This window comes from Pseudorca crassidens, chromosome 18 (genome assembly GCF_039906515.1).
Source record: "Pseudorca crassidens isolate mPseCra1 chromosome 18, mPseCra1.hap1, whole genome shotgun sequence".
Lineage (NCBI taxonomy): Eukaryota > Metazoa > Chordata > Mammalia > Artiodactyla > Delphinidae > Pseudorca > Pseudorca crassidens.
The window spans coordinates 19,086,264-19,093,018 of NC_090313.1; the positions used below are offsets into that span (position 1 = coordinate 19,086,264).

The window sequence follows — 6,755 nt, forward strand, 5'->3', positions numbered from 1 at the left end:
GTGTGTAGGTGTGTGTACATGTGTGTGATATGCTTCTTTTAGCTCAACCATGGTGAACAGGTTTTCAAAAAATTTTTTTCAAAATAGTCTTGAAGCAATGAAAATGGCCATGGTGGATACAGGATTGATAGCTTCTAACACAACATCTGACATTTTAATCACATCCCACATTGAATAAAGACACACTGATGGATCTTTTCTAGGTCTTTGGATTTTTTCAATTGATATGTTTTGATGACCTGTGTTCTCCAAGCTACAAAGCAGCCCTCAGATAGAAAAGGTCTTAATTTAAATACTATTTGCTACACAGCACTGGTAAGATAAAAAAAACATCTATTCTTGGAAGATGAGAAAAGATAGAGGTATTCAGAAAACAAGTACTGCTGGTGTGCTGAGAAGTAAGGCACAAGAGCCATGATTTATGTGAATACTGTATTCCATTTAATGTAAAGTAAAATCCTGACGGTAGTGGTCTTACTTAGGCGGTCATGTTCTGTCTCTCTTGCTTCAGCAAAACTTTCCAGAGCACTTGCCGATTTTTAGCGATGCATTAGATGGCAGTGTTCACGTAGTTTACGGTGGCACTTACTGCCATCGTTTTATTGCAACCGAATATACACCTTCATTTTGGATTTTAACACCATTTCAGCTCTGTCTCGAAAGCTGCTCTTTTCTTGGAGTCCTTTTATGCCTTTGGTGCAACGAGGGAAAAAACATTTATAAGAATGTTAGTAATCGTGGGTATCCCAGACAGACATAAGAGCATGAATCCTGATGCCTTACTTAAGCCATAAGGAAATATGGCAGATCATATCTGTTTCTCCCTCACGAGTATTTGAAGTTCACCGAAATACACATTACTGTCATTGCTGATCTGAAGCCACCCATACTCACCTGAAATTAAAGCCAGGTCTTTTTTAATAAGAAACTTATAAGGTTTGAATCACAGTTTTATTAAAAATTGTTTCCAAAAAAAAACTTGTTTCCAATTTAAAAGTCTTAATTTCACTGTTGCTGTTGTTTTTTCTTATGCCTTTATCTTTTGACTTTTTATTGACTCTGAGCCTTTGGCTTTGGAAAAGAAAACCTCGATTCTAACCCTCCTTGTGCTTCTATTTATTTTTATCCTCAAATCCAATAAAGATAATTTACCAAGTCCAAGGCTGAGTAACTCACTTAGAGCTGAGTCCATTTCACACATGGACCAAATGCCAAATAATTTAATATGTCTTAAATGCCATCAGGGAAATATCTCAAAGGCCTAAATCAAGAAGGCTTTTTAGCATTAGGGCGTAGCTTTCTTTTAGAAATTTAGTTTAAAGCAACCCCACGTCCTCAAGTCACTGTTTTTCTCCAAATAATTGAATGGTCTTCCTTCTCCAATTTCTACCACCCAGCAAAATCTGTCTTCCAGTTTTCCAGAAACACAGGGACCTCTTGACCCGGGAAGGTATGACGCCATATGTTAAATCCACTTAGACTAAATTTAGAAGCATCTCTTTCCCTACCCCAAGTGAGATCAAGCCGTCTGCATGGAGAGGATAGGCAGGACTTCCAGAATTAAGGGTTTAGAGGTCAGAGGAATAAAGCAAGCTTTGTGATACCTGAGATTTAACCCTTCTTATTATTTCCAGAAACACCAGAGGTTTGGGCTACACCCAATGATAATAAACATTTAAATGGAATAAAATCCTTTCGGAAGGTGGCACTCTCAAAATGAGTCTGTTGAATGATAATGTATCTCTGATTATAGTTATGAAATTCTCACATAAAATAAAGATTGGCCCAATGGATTCTCTTATCCTATTTTGTAGATGAGGAAAGTGAGAATCAGAGAGGTACTGCTCAAGTTTGCAGATCTAAGACTAATACCCACATCTTCTGATCCCTGATCTAGTCTTTCCATCAAACTCTGAAAACTCAACCAAATCCAATATAATTTTATTTTCGGTATAACAGTCTGGATTATGGATGTCCTATTTAAACATTGGCTCAAATTTCTCTTGACTTATTAGCTCAAGGTGAAGCTAGAAGTTATTTTCTCTTCTGGTCAGGAAATCATGAGGAATAGCTAGAAAGGCCCGCATACTTCTTAGCTGGCTAAACTGCCGTATTATTTTCAGGTTAATCTGAATACTTTTAAGAGCCACTTTTCTCTGGATTTAAGGATTTTGAAAGCAGCGGGTAGTGTTTTAGAGAATTCATCTCTTAAAGGAAGACTGAAGCAGGAAAATTCCCTTTAAGTGAGAGGTTCCATGAAGAAAGAAACAAAAATTTACAAAGTTGCGATAGACTACATTTGCTTTTTAATACCCGCCATATGTCTGGTTTTATTCAGGGACTAGAAGAGTGGGTTAATGCTTATTTTCACAGATTATATAAATAACAGCCCTGCTATTGCTTATTTTTTCTAGGAGATACACCTAGATTGGATTGTACTAAATAAAGTGCTAGGGAAAAACTTAAAGTCATCCCTAATTATTAATAGAGACAGTTCAGTGATAGGTCTTTGGTCAGTGTCTGTAATACTTTGGACTTGAGTTTTAGAGTGTGGACTGTTTTACAGCTAGAGATAAAGGTGATTGCTTTTAGGGGTTTCAGCATTAATATTTTCATTTCCTGTTGTCTTTTTCTCCTTTTGATTTTTTTTTTCAGGCTTTGCTCAATGACTTATCAATCTAAAACTGAATTTTAAAATAAGAGTCCAGCAACATTCTTTCATATTTTTCTTTTCTTCTGTATCTATCCCCTCTTAGGACACCAGCTTTCCCCTATCTCGGTGGTAGAAATGCAACTAGACCCGCCTAGGTTAGTGCCCAGAGGGAAGGAAGGCACTCCCTTTCGTGTCCAGGCGCTGTGCTAACCTGTTACATATGTGCTGGGATAATATTTCAAAGTCCTAATTGTCCAGTATAACTGCCAATTCTCCCCAGCTTGGCAGCTAAATGGAAAAGCAACGTGGCCTTGGGGACGATTTACAGTGGGGAACAAAGTTCTTTAGCTTTTAAGTTCAAAGGGCACCATCTGGGTATGAGAAAGGAAAATTTTTGAAAAGGAATGCAGTCAGGGAGAACAGGTTTTTCTTCCTAATTTGAGACGGAAGAGATAAAGGAGCCTGGAGCTGGCAACCAAAGTCGTTCAGTTCCCAAAACACTGGACCTGAGGTTACATTTTTACTTTCCTTCCTCAAAATGCATGTGCTGCAGCTTTGTTTCTGAGGCCACCCAGAATCAGCAGTTTCGCAAAGGGTAACAGATTGAGGTTACTTCTCTGGGATTTGTCACAAAAAGGGAACAATTGAGTACCGTGGACATTGACGGAAGAATTGGTTAAACATTTTGGTTGAAGTGTTTATAGAAATGCTGTTTAGTAGTGGACTTAAATCTTCCTATTCTTCGTCACTTGTGAGTTAGTAACCACAGGTCTTGCCTCAGCCCTACCCTTCCTGACCGTTCTTTCTTTTGGTTTTACAGGGTTTATAGGCTTCTGATACAGTGAATCCGTCTTCAAGGGGCAGCACTTTGAGGCTTTTCTAGCCTTTGTAGCCAATCTCGGTAAGTTCCCCATTTTCTTTCAACTGCTCTCTTTTCTTATCCAGCCCTGGCTGCTCATCACCTACCATCTGCCTTTCTGTCTTTCCTGGCCCTTCTCTCCTTCACGCCCCCATCCCCAGCGCATGCAGCCTCTGCAGCACACTGCCCTGGGTCGCACGTCTTTTTCCACGGAGTTCCCTGGCAATATGCGGGATGGGAGGAGTTATTTATTTCCTTTAGAAAGCTGTCATTTTGGGGATGAAAAGTGTGACTTCCAGGAGTGACCAGTTTAGCATCCTGCTAAGAGGAATTCTCCTGCCCCAGAAAACAAACCCAAACGCTTTCTCTTACTTCCCGAGTTTCTACTTTTAAAGTGTGCCTGCAGCAGCCATCTTCAGAAGGGTAGTGACCACTGCTGCTGGAATTGCAGAGGGAGATAGGAGCTTTTATATCAGTCGCCGTTGCTCCTGCAGTGTCGGCTACTGCGAGCAGAGCAAGTGGCACTGGATGTGAGGGTCTTAAGTTCACGCAGGGCCAGCCCTTATGCAGATGTCACTTTGGACAACAAATCATTTGTCTCTGTCTCAATCCTTCATCTGCAAGATGGATTCTACTGCCCCTGAATTAGGATACAATGAGATGAAAGATATTCCAACTTTTTCAAGATAAAGATGCTTTTTTTTAAATGCAGAGTAGTGGTATTATTCTGCAGAGGCAGTCTGATAAAGATATCCGCTATCTTTTATTAAAGACTAATAGACTCAAAATGTATATAGATTGGATTTCAAAGCAAATCTGTTTTAGAAGATAAGTAAAATCTGAAGTGTTTTTGACATCTTCATTCTGTACAAATTATTTAAACCAAACAATTTTTGTAAAACTGAGCAAATTGTGTTGATTATAAATCAGATTCTTCCTTTTACTTTGAAGGTAACAGTTGGGCAAATTAGAAGTCATTGTGTAAGGAAAGTGAACACAAAGAACAAAGGCTGTTGGATTCTTTGCTACTTAATGAGAGATCTTGTTTCGTTCCAGCCGTTAGGAAAACTCATCACTTCTTATATTTGCTGGTGACAATCAAATGCAAGAAAACACAGCTTTAAAGAAAAAAAAATCTAAATAAATACTTTAGAGGAGATGCGGATCCTTTTACATTTCCTCAGATGAAAACACTGCAAAGTTGGTTAGAGGATATTTATTTCATTCAGGAAATCCCAGTCAAATCTTTCCTTCTATTCAAAAAATTGGAATTTCAATAAAAAACATGCCTTAATGTCACAGTAATGTCCTACGTGGCCTACATTTCAAAATTAATAGATGATATGCATAATTTTTTCTATCTTGTTAAAAAACTAAGATCAAATCATAAGTTTGTTTCTCTTCAAATGTTGTGATGTGGCAGGAAAAGAGGAGAAGATTTGGTCAGGGATTAAGGCGGGAAGATTGATGAAGTCCAGATAGTTGCAACATGAGACGGGAAGAGGGACAAGGTGACTGCGGAAAAAACCATCTCGAGTTTCTGCAGGAAAATTATGAAGAGTGGAAGGAAGCCTAATCTGCCTCAGAAATGCAAAGGCATCTCAAGTCTCCGCTAACTACGTTCCTGGGATGAAATGCAGAAGTATCACAGCTCTCACTTCACCCCCCACCACAAACACTCGCACGACTCCGCGGAAATTTAAAGCTCTACGCGTAAGGACGTCAATATTTCAATTTAGAATTTTACACCTGATTAAAGACACAGCCTCCCCTCCCTTTCAGTTTGTTCCATGTACTGGTGGGTTTTGGTAAATATTTCTATCTTCTGCATAGGGTTATGAATAACTTAGAGGTCAGGGAAACCCTCTCCCCGCTTTTCCCACCTTTAATTGTTTCTCCGGCAAGACTTACTTATTGTGAGAGCTTAGTAAATACCCTTAATTAAAATTTAAGAAATGAAATGTATCCAGTTTACAAGGTGTTTGTTTACTGTACAAAAATTATAAACACAGGTTCACAACCTGTAGAATGGTACTGATCATAGGGCCGACTAGGCAGAAGCATACACAGACAACTGAAAAACATGTAACGAAATTTCAGAAAAATAAATACTACTTTTAAAAGAAAAACCTCGCTCTGGGAAATACTAGAAGAAAATATTTGCTTATAGCAGAGACATGCAGTTTTCTCTATTTGCCCCCTGCTCTCTGGCCCCCAGGCCTTTCTCTGCCTTTCTTTGCGCTCTAGGAATACAGCTTCTATGAACATAAGTTTTTATTTCTCTGAGATAAATGCCCAAAAGTACAATTGCTGAGTTGTATGTTCAGTGCATGTTTTATTTTGTAGGACAGCCCCATTTTAACCTTTCCCGTAGCTCTGTCAATATTCTCTTAATCCTTTGAGTTAGCCGTCTCTTTCCTGTTTGAACTGATACACGGAAATTGGAGAAAAATGAAATGCTGGAAATATAAGAAGTCTCTGATTTTGTAAAAGTTGTTTCACCATGTGATCTCTGCATGTAAGTATATAGGCCACCAATTTGTTAAAACTCACAGCTGTAAACATAGGTCAAGAAAGGTGAACAAAGAAAAATCATTGTCTTTCCCCACCTCTCACAAGAAATCCGAGATAACATCATCTTCTGAAATACATCAACCAAGGCTTAATTTGGCTCCGGTTATACCTCTTAGCTATTGTCTTCCATAGGTCATGTGGATTCTACACAGTGAAAAATAAAATAAAAACATCAAAAAGCTACAAAACTCAAATTAACAGTAAAGTGAGAATCACCCACCTATATGTGAATGTGTGGTATCACAAGCATTTCCAGCATTGCCTAGCACAACTGCGTAAGTTGTTAGAAAGGGCAGAGAACATACAGCGTGTCCAAGGTATGGTCCTGAAATAGTGGGATGATCTGAGCCTCTCTTCTAATTAAAGTGCTACGTATCATTAATCATCCATCCATTCATTAATGCATCCTGCAAATATTTGTTGGTCATCTACTGTGTAAAATGCATTATATGGGGAAGTAAGTTATCTCTCTATGCTCCAAGTTAATTCTCTGAGGACAGAATAATTCATCAGAAGTAGCTTGACCTGGAGGGGTGGGATAGGGAGGGTGGGAGGGAGGGAGATGCAAGAGGGAAGAGATATGAGAACATATGTATATGTATAACTGATTCACTTTGTTATAAGCAGACAGTAACACACCATTGTAAAGCAATTATACCCCAATAAAGA

The 6,755-nt window shown here is 38.7% G+C and overlaps 1 long non-coding RNA gene across 1 annotated transcript; it reads left to right on the forward strand.

Annotated features, from left to right (window-relative positions):
• The first annotated feature begins 3,145 nt into the window (after positions 1–3,145).
• Positions 3,146–5,477, forward strand: LOC137210921 (uncharacterized). The gene is made up of 3 exons (XR_010936801.1): positions 3,146–3,248; positions 3,474–3,554; positions 4,936–5,477. It is a non-coding gene; the product is annotated as an uncharacterized lncRNA (long non-coding RNA).
• Positions 5,478–6,755: the final 1,278 nt, after the last annotated feature.